Source organism: Cupressus sempervirens, chromosome 5, assembly GCF_028749045.1.
Source record: "Cupressus sempervirens isolate cs-2001-9-10 chromosome 5, ASM2874904v1, whole genome shotgun sequence".
In the NCBI taxonomy this organism is placed as follows: domain Eukaryota; kingdom Viridiplantae; phylum Streptophyta; class Pinopsida; order Cupressales; family Cupressaceae; genus Cupressus; species Cupressus sempervirens.
In genome coordinates, this window is record NC_143122.1 from 838,545,123 (window position 1) to 838,560,778 (window position 15,656).

The 15,656-nt window shown below is 38.2% G+C and overlaps 1 protein-coding gene across 2 annotated transcripts in view; it reads left to right on the top strand.

Annotated features, from left to right (window-relative positions):
• EMB2773 (PHD finger family protein) overlaps positions 1 to 15,656 on the top strand; it is a 185,778-nt gene that overhangs the window by 91,276 nt on the left and 78,846 nt on the right. The gene's annotated exons all lie outside the window — the stretch shown is intronic.

Consider the following 15,656-nt stretch of genomic DNA (forward strand, 5'->3'; position numbering starts at 1 on the left):
CTCATGTGTGGAGCTTGTTGTCCCTTTATAATTTTTTCCAAAGTGATGCACGCTCTTTTAAGCAATGTGGGATAAAGCACCTTTTTCGTCCTTTAGTCACTTAAGTGAACATAGTAACTTTTTAAAATAAAGTGACAAGTTAAATGACTTTAATAGTCACTTAGTTAGGAAACCATATAATCATCAGGCATTAAAATAGCTGACCAAATGAACTTAGATAATCACATGCAATAGTTCGTTGGAAAGCTCTTGACGAGACGCTTCCAAACCAACACTGAGGTACCGAAAATATTGCGCTTTGTTCACTTACTAAAAATAGTAAGTATCTGGACAACGTGCCAAACTGCTCTGATGGGTCTGAAACTAGAAATGCCTAGGCCAAACCTCGAACTGAACCTTGCAAAGAACCTTTCCTCCCCTGAAACCTAGGCGAAGCGAGCCAACACACAGGATTATAATGTCCTAGAAAAAGGGGACATTACACAAGTACCCACCATTCATCATCAAGGATCAATGCTTTTACTTTTTGGGCTTTTTCTATGTTTGATTGTCTCTATACACTCCACAAAGTGTTGATAACCATATCACTCGAGGCCTCTCGCACCTTTAGAAGTCGTCTTAAGGTGATTGTGTGCAATACAAATCTTGTTTGAACAACCTATGATGACATAAGGTCAAAACATACATGGCATATTAAGTTTATCTATAAAATTTAAAAGTAAAAAATAAAAAATAAAAACAAAATTAAACTACCCTCAAACTTTGCAATGGTCTTGAGTATGACTTTTGTCATGTGATCAGTCACAAACATTTGTATCTCCTTAGCCTTCATGTAGATTTTATTGATCCATTCATTTTGAGTGCCAATCTTTTGCATGATTAAATCGAGTGGGTGGATTGTGCACTGTGTCAACAAAATATGATTATATGTGGCCTCTACTAAAGTCCCAATTGCTCTTCAATTTTTGGCATTGTTTGTTATGCCTTGGATAACATTTGCAGCTTCAACAATCTCAAATGATTTCATGAGGATATTGACAATGAAAATTGGATCTTTCACCTGACCCTCACAATCTAGTGGCTGCAAGAACATCTTCCCTCTAGGTAGCACTGCTATAACATTGATCGAAGGACTATTCTTGCAATCTTCCTTCCAAATAAATGATAGACACCTATTTTCACCAATGTATCCTTGATCACTTTCAATTGTGTCTCCACCAAGGTTTTCTCCGTTGACAATAAGGTGGTTCATACCTTTTCATACCTATGATTAACATAATCAGCAGGGCCCTTGTAAAGGCTACTCACCATATCTCACCGAAAAGGTGATCTAAAAAGGTTGAATGGAAGCCCATTCTCATATAATAAATGACCAATACTTTCATCACAAATCTCTCATTTCATTTTTGAAAGCCACATCAAATGGGCATCTTTTTTTGGTGGAACAATATTTGGCTCAAAAGGTGGTGGCATTGGCAAGAAAGGAGGGCCAGCAGATTTTAGTGAGCCACTACGAGGTCTCCTTGAGCTTGGCCGGGCATGGGATGGGGTAGTCACTGCTTTCTTTGTTGGATCTCCTATCTGCTTCATTTCGTTCTCTAGCATATTGCAAGATTAAATGAGCTGGTAGCCCGTTCCCACTTTTCCCTTTACAAGGGTTCATTCCTTTTCCATATCTATCAATGAAGTGAGCTTTCACTTGATAGTATGAGCTAGAATAGTCTACATTGCAATGGTTACACTGCCAAATTTAACTCTCATCACCAGGCATTACCATAATAATTGTTGTGTACCGCCAAGTGAATTTGCATCAATTTAAAAGGGTTTGCCCCAACAACTGAAATAGAGCTTCCAGTTCCACTTCTAGCCATTTGTCTAACTTTGAATAAAAAAACTAAAATGGAAAAGAAAACACAATACATCATTGCCAAACAACTTATTAAAAAGAAATTAGCATTATCATTTATAAAAAAAGTATTTAAAACTTCTTTCAAAACTTAAAACAAACTTGAAAAATTCATTAAAAACTTAAACAGGATGAAGATTTACTTACCTTTGCCAATTAAATCTGCCTTCCTAATGATTACTCAGTCTTTGATGCAGGTCTTAGTCCTCCAGACTGTTAACTTCTAAAGAAAAATGCTACGGTATTAGAACAAAACCAAAATGGTGAAAAATGTTTGAGAGAGGAATGAATGACTATCAAATGACTTTCGGCAACCCTAATTAGACAAATTGGGGTTTAAAAGAGTCATATTAGCGTTTACTTTCAGTTCAATTTTAAAAAAATAAATAAATAACAAAGTTGTCTCATTTTTGGATGCCCAAACTCATGGGTTCCTTTGGATTCCCAGAGCTCCCTTGGGTTCCAAAACGAACTCCAGGTTCCTTATGGGTTCTAGAAAGCAAATCCAGGTGCCCTATGGTTTCCTCATTTCGGAACCTACAAAAAACATGAATTTCATTTTAAAGCCCTAGAGTAATCTAGGAGGAACACGAAAGGATTCAAAACTAGAATCCCGAGATTTTAAGAGGAATCCAATATCATAGGTATTATTTTTTTTTCTCTTGGAAACTAAATTGTGAATGGTGGAGAGTAGTTTATCCTTGACATTGTCTGCAAGAATAAGTTGTTTCAAGTATCGTATTGGCCACTCGCAGAGGGGATATGGCATCATGCATCTATCATTGCTAATCTATGTGTAATACAAAAGGTGGCTGAAATTTGTGGAAAGAATGATTGGGTTACTTGTTTGGCTTGAAAAGTCTCTTGAATTGTCCAATGTTTCAATGGAAGCTAATCATGTAGGTCAAGTGCAAATGACTTTGATCTAGATAGTGAAAATGTTCAAGGGATCTCCTTGATGTCTTTTAAAAATGATAGCTTGCTTTGATCTATTATCCACATGACACTTGAAGTGGTTATTTGACCTCTATCCGCTCCAAGAGGTCTTGGTTGAAATCCAAGTAGGAAGCTAGGTATTCCTACAAGAATGTTTCATCATCTCCATGGTCTTGATGTCTTTTCAAACATGATATCTATAGACAAAGCACCTAAAAATAAGCAGTTCTTTGATCTCTATCCTCTCTAGGACGGTTGATAGGAAGAATCTGTTGTGGTGTAGTTAGATGATGCCCACTCCTTGGAATGCTCTACTTACACATAGGTTAACCCTAATCATTTAGAGATAACTTACCAATAGACCAACCTACCCATTGAAGCTTACTTTGCTAGTTTGCAACTTCTTTCTAGGCCCCCCTACTGACTTTTCTTGTCTTGCAAGGTTTGGAGGCTCTTGCTAGGGTGTTTTGGGTAGGATTACATCCATCCTCAAAGTTTCATCCATTAACTCCTATACGATCTCTTCAAAACAAGTGAAAATTCCTTTAAGGCCCAGTAGCCCTCAATTAGACCTCCTAATGGACTAATACTTGATTTGGGCCAAACTTTCCTTAACAAAGCTCTAAACCAATCCCAGTTTAGGATACCCTTTTCAAAGACATTCAAGATTCCTAAGGTCTTGATTTCCCAAGGTACACCAAAGACCCTAACCCAGATTTCAAGGGTTTACTAGGGTTTGATAGCATTTAAGGACAATCAAAGGTAAATCTGTCTTTTCTCACTCACCAGTGACTTGTAACACCTCTCCTTTCGCCCATAGTAACTTCATTCTATGCTCTTACCTTCCATTACACCCTTTCCATCAAAATAGCTAGCACTTGCAAGAAATCAACATTCCTTGTTTCAAATTCTAGCCGAGAACTGCCCGGTCTCGCCTAGGGCTTCCAAGGAAAGTACATTGCCTTGTGTTTCATTCTCTATCCCTTCTATGATACAAAGAACATAGTGTCTACTAGCATTTCTCAAGGGTTTAGAGTTTTCCAATCATGGGGAATGCTGGTAGATGTGATATAGAGAACAGAGTGTCTACTAGCATTTCTCAAGGGTTCAGAGTTTTCCAACCATGGGGAATGCTGGTAGACACCATTTTGTGAAATCTGCCCCAGTACTAGCCAGCAAACAGGCAGATCACAAAAATATTTATTACAACTACCAAGAGATTGATAGAACCTTTAAACCAAAACAAAAACAAGTGAAAAGAATTCAAAAAGTAAATTCAAACACAAAAGATTAGGTGAATCACGTTGATATCAAATCCATTCTTTTCTATTCAAATTGTCAGCATTTAGCCATTTATAGTTAGCATCCGTACTCCTCAAACTTGCAATCTCTTCCATTGTGATTTGGAGGGCTTTAACATTTCCATTTGCAACAAACTAAACCAACTCCTGCTCATGGATAACATCCTTGTGCTCTCCAACCACTTTTGCAACTTCTTGGACAAGAAAGTTGCAAAATTGCAAAATTGTCATTGTGCAACTTTTGCAAAAATTGACAATTTTTGCATTTTTACACCTTAAACTTTATAAAGCTAAACATCTTGATTTCAAATCAAACATGGAAGTTATTTAGACCATTGTTAGGCCATTTCCACTTCTAGCTACCCTCCTACACTAAACTGGCCCTCTAAGACAACTTTTAGCAAGAATAGACCTAATTGACAACATTTTTTGCCAATACAATATGTTTACACCAAGTTGTCTAGAATGCATTCCATTGTTTCCCCACATGCATAGGGACCCCAAAACTAAGGAAGGACTACTCCTAAGTCTCTCAAAGACTCTTATTTGCTTACTATCAAACTAGAGGACCTAAAACCTAGGTGCTCCTGCACCATACTCCCCCAATGAGCTAAAAATCCTTTTAGGACTTTAAGAGGGAATTAAAGAAGGATCAACGCCATGCTTCTTGAAGTCTCCTTCTGCAATCCAAGTGGCCTCACTATTTGGCTTTCCAATCCATTTCACAAGATGTTTCATGTAGGTTTTGTTCCTAGTCACCTTATGCACTTTAGAGGTCAAAATGTTCTCAGCTTGGAACTTGTTTGTAGATGGCTTTGGCAAGGTAGCTACAAGGTCTTGCAAGTTTGTATCCCCTGCTGGAATGGAAGTTTTAATAGGCCCTTTATAAGCTACCAAGTCTACAACATTGAAAGTAGTGGATAAACCCATATTTGCAGGTAAGTAAACTTGATATGCATTGGCTCCCTACTTCGCCAAAATCTTGCGTGGGCCTACCTTCCTCATCTGCAACTTGTGAGACTCCCTTTTGGACAACCTGTGCTTGTTAAGGTGAACCATGACAGTCTCCAACTGCAAATTGAACATCTCTCTTCCTTGCATCAGCCCATTGCGTCATCTTCACTGTATTCTGCTCCAAGGTCTGCTTTACCATGTCATGAATTTCCTTCATGGAAAGAGCAAAATCTTCAGCTACTCCATTGATCTCTGCACCTGCCTTCATGTCTCTTAGTTCAAGAATTCCTCTAGGATGCACTCCATAGACCATTTCAAAAGGACTTTTCCTAGTAGTCCTATTTACAGTATCAGTGTAGGCATACTTTGCTTGAGCAATAATGTGATCCCAACTCTGACCATACTCCTTGGTCAAGCATCTCAAGAGGTTTCTTAAGCTCCTAATAACCACTTCTGTCTGCCCATCCGTTTGAGGATGGTAGGCAGATCCAAATGATAGGTCTGTACCTAACTTGTGCCACAGAGTTTTCTAGAAGTGACTCATAAACTTAGAAGTGACTCATAAACTTAGTGTCTCTATTAGACACAATGCTGAGAGGAAGTCCATGTATCCTTACTACCTCCCTAAAGATTAAATTTGCAATAGCACATGCATCATTAGTGGTTTTACATGGCACAAAGTGAGCTGTTTTGTCGAACCTGTCAACAATGACATAGTCACTATCAAAACCCTGCTTGGTTTTAGGCAGCCCCACCACAAAGTCCATGCTTAGATATTCCCAAGGCCTTTGGGGAATAGGCAATGTTTGGTATAGCCTTGCATTGGTGGCAACTGCCTTGGCTTTCTGACAAACCATGCAACATTCTACATACCTTTTAACATCTCTGCTCAAAGTAGGCAAGTAATAAGACCTCTGAACCAGATCCACTGTCTTATGCACTCCAAAGTGACCACTTAAAGCACCATTGTGGTTCTCTTCGATTAGATTCTCTTAGATAGATCCCCTTGGGACACATAACTGATTGCTTTTGAACAGGAGGCCTTCTTGCAAGGTAAAATCAGAAAACTCATGATGGAAATGGTTAGTAAACTCAGTACAAACTTGAAATGGCTTGGCAAAATCTGGATCATCAGGGTATAACTCCGTGAAATTTTCAATTCCCACACTCTTAATTTGTACTTCTTGAACAGTCAACAACCTACGGGTAAGTGCACTGCAACTTTGTTTGCAATACCTTTTTTATGCTTTATGGTGAATGTATAGGCCTGGATATACTCCACCCACTTCATATGCTTGTGGCTTAGTTTTTCTTGGGATTTAAGAAAACTTAAAGCCTGATTGTCTGAATAAACAATGAATTCTTTAGGCAATAAATAGTGCCTCCGCTTTCTCAAGGCTTGGACCAAGGCATACATTTCAAGGTCATAGGAGGAATACTTCCTCTTTGCTTCATTTAACTTCTCACTATGGAAGGCAACTGGTTTACACCTCTTGGCTAAGGACTGCTCCAATGGCAAGGTTACTGGCATCACATTCAACAGCAAACAATTTCGCAAAGCTAGGTAAGACCACGATTGGTTGAGTGGCAATCTGCTGCTTCAACAATTCAAAAATCCTAATAGCTTGTTTAGTCCATTTGAACTTTGCTCTAATCCCACCTCTAATGGTTTCCAACAAGAGTGCACATATAGGACTGAATTTCTTGATGAACTTTTTGTAAAATTGGGCTAAGCCATTGAAGCTCCTTATCTTTGAGGTAATCTTGGGTGTTGGTCAGCTAAGTATGGCCTGCACCTTGCTAGGATCCATCTTGAGCTGTTCCTGTAAGATGACAAAACCCAAGTAGATCAACTCTTCCTTCATAAAATCACATTTTCGAGGTTTATGGTGAGCTTGTCGTCAGACAATCTTTTCAAGACAAGACTCAAATGTCTTAAGTGCTATTGAAAATTAAGATATCATCAATGACAACAAACTTAACCAAATAATCAGCAAAAACTTCATTTTTGAGCCTCATGAATGTGGAGGGTGCATTTGACAAACCAAAGGGCATCACTAGCCACTCATACAACCCTTCAGTGGTCTTAAGAGCTGTCTTCCACTCATCTCCCTTTTTAATTCTTATTTGATGATATCCACTTTTTAAGTCAATTTTTGTGAAGTACTTGGCATTTCCCAAACAATCAAGCAAATCTTCAATTCTTGGGATTGGGAATCTGTACCTAATTGTTATCTTATTGATTTCCCTTGAATCTGTACACATTCTCCAAGTACCTTCCTTCTTTGGCACTAGGATAGTTAGAATTGCACATGGGCTCACTCTCTTCCTTATGAACTCATGATCTAGCATTTCTTGCACTTGCTTGGCTATCTCCTCATGCCGACTAGTTGTCATCTTACATGCTGCCTTATAGGCAAAGCTGCTCCAGGGATGAAATCTATATGATGGATAATAGCCCTCCTAGGTGGCAATGCAGGTTTCCCATCACTCACAATATCTTCAAACCGATCCAACAATTTTTGTACTTCCTTAGGCAACTGTGATCTGAATGTGCTTTGTGCATTCTGTGGCTTTACAATGATGGCATACCTTGTGCCCTCTCCTTCTTTCATTATGTTTAGGATTCCTTTTCACCCACCATTGGGACATTAGGTCCCACCAATTGTGTGCCTTTCCTTTGTAACAAGGACTGAATGGTATAAGACTTCTCTCCTTTCTTAAACTTATAAACATTTTGCCTGCCATCATACTGGGCTTCCCTATCCTATTGCCATGGCCTCCCTAAAAGGAGATGGCATGCATCCATTGACAGTATATCTCGGAGATCCCTGTCCTTATACCTACCAATATTGAAGTCAACCCATGCTTGTTCCTTTACCTCTACATGCTGACCCTTATTTAGCCATGTGACTCTATAAGGACTGTTATGAGGAAGTCTTTTAAGCTTTAATTTTCCTACTGCTTCTTCTGAAACTATGTTATGAATAGACCCAGAGTCAATGATAACTTTACATACCTTGTTTTGCACCTTGCATTTGACCCTAAACAGGGCTCGTCTTTGGCTTGGCTCCTCCTTCATGGGCTGTCTAATGAGTGTTCTTCTGAACATTAAGTTCTCACCTTCATCTGAATCCAATGGGTGATCAACTGCTTTCTTGCTACTGCTGTCTTCTTGAGCATAGGTCACTTTCATTTCTCCTGAGGTAGAAGCCTTCTCTGGACATCTATATGATGGATGTCCTAGTTGGTTACAATTGCAACACTTTATTGTGGAAAAGTATGAGGGACCTCTACCTTGGCTTCTAGTTCTGCCCTTGAAACTGCCATTACCTCTGCCCCTTTGATTGAAACCACCTGTTGAACCACTTTGTTCACTTGGCTTATTATCCCCTTTGGACTGCTTGAACCACTTTGTTCACTTGGCTTATTATCCCCTTTGGGTCTAGTTACTTAGCCTCTTCCACCACCAAAATTGCCTCTCTGATTGCTCTACTCTCTCTCTTTGCCTTCGTTCCTATTATTAAAATCTTGCTTCTTCTTCAATTTCTCCTCTACCTTAAGAGCTAGTTGGTAATACTTCTGCACTAAATTAGGACTCCACAACTGAATTTCCTCTTGGATATTCGACCTTAATCCATTAATGTAACCTGCAATTTTAATGCTTTCATCCTCTTGCACTTTGGAACTTAGATAAAGTTTCTGAAACTCCTCAGTATAACTTGCCACATCATTATCTATTTGTTTGAGATTCTATCTCTTAGTATGCAACTGCACTTCAAAGCCTTCAGGAAGATAGGTTTGTTGAATCTGACTCACCATACTCTTCCCATTTGCAAAGGATTTCTTTCCCTCTTTTACTCTTTCATCTTGAGTGAATTTCCACCATGTGAGAGCTGTTGCTCTCATTCTTGCTTTTACTACCTTAACCTTTTGGGCTTCTGTCACATTTTCACTCTCAAATAGTTTTCCATGCCTTCCAACCATTCTAAGACATGATCGGTATCTAACTTTCCCCTAAACAATGGCACTCCTTCCAAGGCTTTTTGGTTTAGGGCCTTGATTGCTCTAAGAAATGGTTCCTCAGCTATTTCAGGATCAGGTGTGGGTGTCTCATCTTCATCAGACACTGGCTGCGTTTGCCTGCCATGCTCCTCTTGCTGGGTGACCTTGTTGGTCACTGCTTCAATCTTGAGAGTTGTTTTCTCAAGCATTGTTTCCAAGGCTGTTATCTTTGCCTTTAACTCTAGGTTTTTCCTCATCCTGTTCTTGAACCTTCTTAGCTAACTTTGCATTTGTTACCATGGTGGATCCTATGGAGGATTCTCCTTCATAGTCAGACATACACTTATGTCTCTCAAAATCAAATTTTGGGCTCTGATACCAATTTGATAGGAGGAATCTATGGTAGTGGAGTTAGATGATGCTGTAATCATTTAGAGATAACCGTAATCATTTAGAGATAACTTACCAATAGACCAACCTACCCATTTAAGCTTACTTTAGTAGTTTGCAACTTCTTTCTATGCCTCCCTACTGGCTTTTCTTGTCTTGCAAGGGTTGGAGGCTCTTCCTAGGGTGTTTTGGATAGGATTACATCCATCTTCAAAGTTTCATCCATTAACTCCTATACGATCTCTTCAAAACAAGAGAAAACTCCTTAGAGGGCTAGTAGCCCTTAATTAGCCCACCTAATGGACTAATACTTGATTTGGGCCAAACTTTCCTTAACAAAGCTCTAAACTAATCACAGTTCAGGATACCCTTTTCAAAGACCTTCAAGATTCCCGAGGTCTTGATTTCCCAAGGTACACCAGATGCCCTAACCCAAATTTCCAGGGTTTACTTGGGTTTGACAGTATTTAAGGACAATCAAAGGTAAATCTGTCTTTTCTCACTCACCAGTGACTTGTAACACCTCTCCTTGTGCCCATAGTAACTTCATTCTATGCTCTTACCTGACGTTACACCCTTTCCATCAAAATAGCTAAGCCTTGCAAGAAATCAGCATTCCTTGTTTCAATTCTAGCCGAGAACTGCCCAGTCTCACCTAGGGCTTCCAAGGAAAGTGCATTGCCTTGTGTTTCATGCTCCATCCCTTCTATGATACAAAGAACAGAGTGTCTACTAGCATTTCTCAAGGTTTTAGAGTTTTCCAACCATGGGGAATGCTGGTAGACACCAATTTGTCTGCCCCAGTACTGGCCAACAAACAGACGGATCACAAAAACATTTATTACAACCACCAACAGATTGATAGAACCTTGAAACTAAAACAAAAAACAAGTGAAAAGAATGCAGAAACTAAATCCAAACACAAAAGATCAGGTGAATTACATTGATATCAAATCCATTCTTTTCTATTCAAACTGTCAGCATTTTGCCATTTACTGTTAGCATCTGTACTCCTCAAACTTCCAACCTCTTTCATTGTGATTTGGAGGGCTTTAACATTTCTTTTTGCAACCAACTAAACCACCTCCTGCTTGTGGATAACCTTCTTGTGCTCTCCAACCACTTTTGCAACTTCTTGGACAAGAAAGGTGCAAAATTGTCACTGTGCAACTTTTGCAAAAATTGACAATTTTTGCATTTTTACACCTTAAACTTTATAAAGCTAAACATCTTGACTCCAAATCAAATATGGAAGTTATTTAGACCATTATTAGGCCATTTCCACTCCTAGCTACTCTCCTACACTAAACTGGTCCTCGAAGACAAATTTTAGCAAGAATAGATCTAAATGACAAAATTCTAGCCAGTACAACATTCTTACACCAAGTTGTCTAAAATGCATTCCATTGTTTCCCCACATGCATAAGGACCCCAAAACTAAGGAAGGACTACTCCTAAGTCTCTCAAAGACTCTTATTTGCTTACTATCAAACTGGAGGACCTAAAACCTAGGTGCTCCTACACCAAGGGCTTCATTGCAATCCAAGAATGAAGCAAGGCATTCTTTTCAATGGTAACTGTATATTGAAGGAAGACAAAGGTTATATTATATAGGCAATTACATGATGTTTCTAAAGAAACAACGTAAACACAAATTGGAAAGAAAAACTGCCTAAGCTATGTATGATGACTGTTAAAGAAACATTACATCATTTGAACGCCCTCCCTCTATGGTCATCATTCTAAGAACCCTGCAGAAGACAATCTGCAGTTCTTTTGGTTTCAAATGCATAGAAGGTTAACCCCTTGTAGTCCCGAATGCATGGAAGGCTTTTGCCTTCTCTCTGGGTTATGAGTTTGCTGCTGAAACCCTCCCCGCTGTTTAAAAACTTTTGGAAATGATCAAGATAACCAAAATTCTTTCATCCTGACGTCAGGAAGCAAAACTGCCCTTCCCTGTAGTTAGAAACACTGAGTTCATCTTTTCAAATTCAAACCATAATTTTGAGAACAAAATCGTTGATTCTTCTAGTCGTTGAGAAAAAAGCAGATGCTATTTTGTTAATAAAGTCAATTTTTTTTGCAGATGAGTACTATGTCCCAAAATAGATTGCAAGAAGCCACAATTATTATGGAGAAAATCGGCAAACCCTTGATGTGCAGCTGAGATCACCCACAAAAAGCTTCCTGCTTTTCAAAGAAGAAACCAACCATGCCCTTCAATGTTTTTTTTGGTTTTGCATAAGAAAACAAAAATCCCTGAAATAACCCAAACCAAAAAGCAAAAGCAATAACTTCTAAAGAGGCTTAAATTATGGTTATAAATGCTGGTCACTGTTCTAGTTCAGCACTTCTGATTGTGCCTAAGAATCTCACAGTTTACAGTATGTTTTTTCGAATACATTCAACCAGACATTCATGCACCCGAAATATACTCAATATAATCGTTCAGCACAATGTTAAATAAATACACAAACGGGACTGTCCTAGGAATTAGACGATTTACAAAAGAACAATATCAAACAAATGCAAGGCACCTGGTGTTGCAGAGAAGAGACTACCTCCTCAGACAGCCCGTATCATGGGATAGGGACTGTTACTGGCTGCTTGGTTCAACTTGCCGAGGTCTGCCTCCACATTTTCATGCCCCAACAGGACTGGGCTGTAACACGTCCACCCCATACTGGAGTATTTACGGTGCTGACAGTACTTCCCCCGTCTGATCCTGTAATGCCGTGACTGTTCACTGCTGTAGCAATGTGCTTATGTCTGCTCCCTACTCCCAATCTCCCGCAGTTAAAGCTCAGCCTCCCAGTCTTCCTTTGCGTTCTGCCCTGGCACTATTTCTTGCTGCCACTGTTTCCATCCCCTATCCTGTGAGGAAAATGTCTGCTATGCTTAGGTATCACTTGCTTCTGCACATGCGACTGCACTGAAACATGCTCATACGGCCATCTGGCTAGTACAAGGGAGTGATATGTAATCTTCACCAATAGTCTATTCACTACTGAAAACCCGACTGCAACAATACATTAATCTACAAATCATACCTGATTCTGGCAGTGCTAGAAGGGATTCTGGGGCTAGGTCCAGTCTCGACAAATCTCATTAAGGGTTTTTGTCCTTGAGAGATAATTAGTCACATTTAAGCAACCTTCTCGTATTCTGAATAATATCACATTTCATTGTGTGAATCCCCATGTAGCTCCTTGCCTTTATAACCTTGATGTGAGGGGAAATACAAGAACTAGGCAATGTGGGATAAAAAAACAATTTTGTCTTCTAGTCACCTAAGTTACTTTTGTTGGAAAGTGACTTTAAATAATAAAGAAACTTTATAAAATAAAGTGACTTAACTATAGAAAGTTTGACACTTAGTTATCTCCCTTACGAAACCAAATAGAATTCTGTGACTGGCTGGCATCCTCAAAATAAATGCCATTAGTGTATCCGGATGGCAAGATAGACCACCAAGGTGCCCTATGGCCTAGCCTAGAGAAGGGGACATTACAAACCTTGAGACCAACAATAACAATCATATCTTATTGGGGAAAAATTAGATAACCTATGATTGATTTTTGAAGAGAAAAATGAAAAAACGAGACATGATTTTTAAGAAGAAAAGTTTATCAAAACCCATAAACGATTATTAAGCAAAAAATCGGTAAAGCACAAACATGATTTTTAAGGAGGAAAATCAGTCAAAACCAAGACATTGAAACTATTAGTCATGATTATTTGTGGGAAAAAAAATAAAAATAGAAAACCGTCTAGCAGAGAAAGAACCCACGACTTTGAATACAAAAATCAGGTAAAAATGAAAATGCAGTATCACAAGTTTTGGGGAAAAATCAAGCGAAACCTAGATATAAAAAAACAGAATAATTTATTTTGAAAAAGGTTATAAAACTCTAGAATAATTATTTTGGATTTTTTTTTATAAAGCCCCAGAAAAGACACCACTTTTTTCCACATTTTTTTCTAAAAATGTCAAAAACCCACAACTCTAAAAACTCTAGCTGCAGAGAATATCAATGAATTGCTAGCGCTGGGTACTTAAAGATGGGCAACAAATGAATCCTTTATTCTGAGCAGCAAAAATGCAATTGCCTGGCCACTAAATACCGAAAAACAAGGCTTGAAGAATGAATGCTGGCTATAATGGACAGACCCAAAAGGAAAACAGATAGGATATGATAAGATAAATTTGCTAATGTTCAACAAGAGACCCCAAATGGTCAAAGGGATTGCCAAGGACAACCAAGAAATCCTGCAAAAGAATGTCAAAATCATAGGCTGTGCGGGAGAACCCTGTTTGCTGCATGCTTCGAAAAATACAGATATGGGGGAGAAAACCTCAAGCTGGAGGTGACAACACCAGAACATAGAAAACAACACTTAAATGAAGTTGAATGTTGCAAAATCAAAGGTTCAAATGTGAGTGAATATATTTCTCACAGGCACAGAGACGCTCTAGCAGACTCCAAAAAAAACATGAACAAACAGCAGTGTTGGAGCCCACAAAATTGTAGGAGACTAGATTCCTCAATCTTGTATGCCTCGATAATTGCAGAAATTTCACATCACGGTTTTTTCCACTGAAAAATATTTAAAAACTTCTGGAAAATATTACAGGTGGAGGGTTCTATTTTTTAAAAAGAATTTAGTAAACTTTATAAAACCCCATTGATCTGCACTGATACCATGTAATGGTAAAGGTATATTAAATAATGAACATGAAGGTTATATTATATAGGCAATTACATTACGTGTTTCTAAAACAATTGAATGTAAACAAAAGTCCGAAAAAGAAACAACCTAAACTCAGATGACCATTAAAAACATTACATTATTTTAATATTCCTACCAGCTCTTTTCCTAGTTTCCTTTGTCGACAATCCTCTAGACACGGACTGAAATTGATAGTGCATGCAATCCCATTTTGTCTAGATTATGCACGGTAAAGGGTAGTTTACCCCTACATTTTGAGCAAGAATAAGAGGTTTGAGCTTCCATAATGGACCAGTCGAAGGAACACAATGGTAGATATATGTCATTATCTTGATGAGTGACTCTTGCAAAAAATGGGCATTTCACATTCCTTGGGGCTGAAATATAATGCAGGAAGGATAGAACCAATCTGCTGACATTGGAAGTCACTTGAAAAGCTTGATGCTTGAAATTTTCTTATCCTAAAGGTTATGATGCTGTAAATGTACTGCCCCTTTCCTAATCCAAAAATGTACTGCACCTTAAATTTAATCATCCATGTTCAACTTTAATTTTTTTCATAACATAATACAAGCAAAATGATAGAATGTTAGAATTTTATTATAAATTTTTAGGATTATAAAAAGAGTTTGTTTCTTCAACGGTAAAGTTAATTAAAAATATATTCTAAACCAATCCCTTCCCTGGTGGTACCCAAGATTCTTTTTGGTTTATGGGGGAGAATTTTCATTTTTGTTGCCCTTAGAGAAGACAGTTGTTGAGAAATTTAAAGAAGAGACATCCACATTTGGCAAGTGAAATAAAATGCATGACATTCGGAAAATACCTATGGGATATTAATATTTTCTATGTATAATGCGAAAACTGATTAATACTGCTGAGGTCATCAAATGCATCATCAAATATTGGAATGCTATTGTAATGGGCATAAATCAACGTGCAGTGAAGATATGGAAATCACCCCAGGCACAATAAATCCAAAGGCAGCTCTGTATACGATGACTGAGAGTTTCTCCCCAAGATAGATTGTCACTCTAATGCCCTGAGAGGAAACCCATTAACCAATAGTAATTTTTTTTTGTAACTGCAAGAAATAGGGAAAAAGATTCTTAGATATGAAAAAATGAGTTTGGAAAGAGAAAGCAGAAAGCTTTGTTTCAGAAGCTTTCAAAATGAATTTAATATTAAAGACTGAAATCCAGATTGTTAATATTGATACTAGTTGCAAAAACGGAAGGAAAAAGAAAAAGAATTGCAGTATTCGGAATTGTTAAAATATCAGCTCAAGAATTATGCAGAAGTAAAGTGAAATTTGTGAGGAGGCGTATTTCCCAATTTAGGTCAAGAAACACTCTAAATACTATAGTTGGTGAAGAGTCTCCATAAACCTCTGTACAGAACCACTTCCACAAAGTTACATCCTGCTTTAGCAT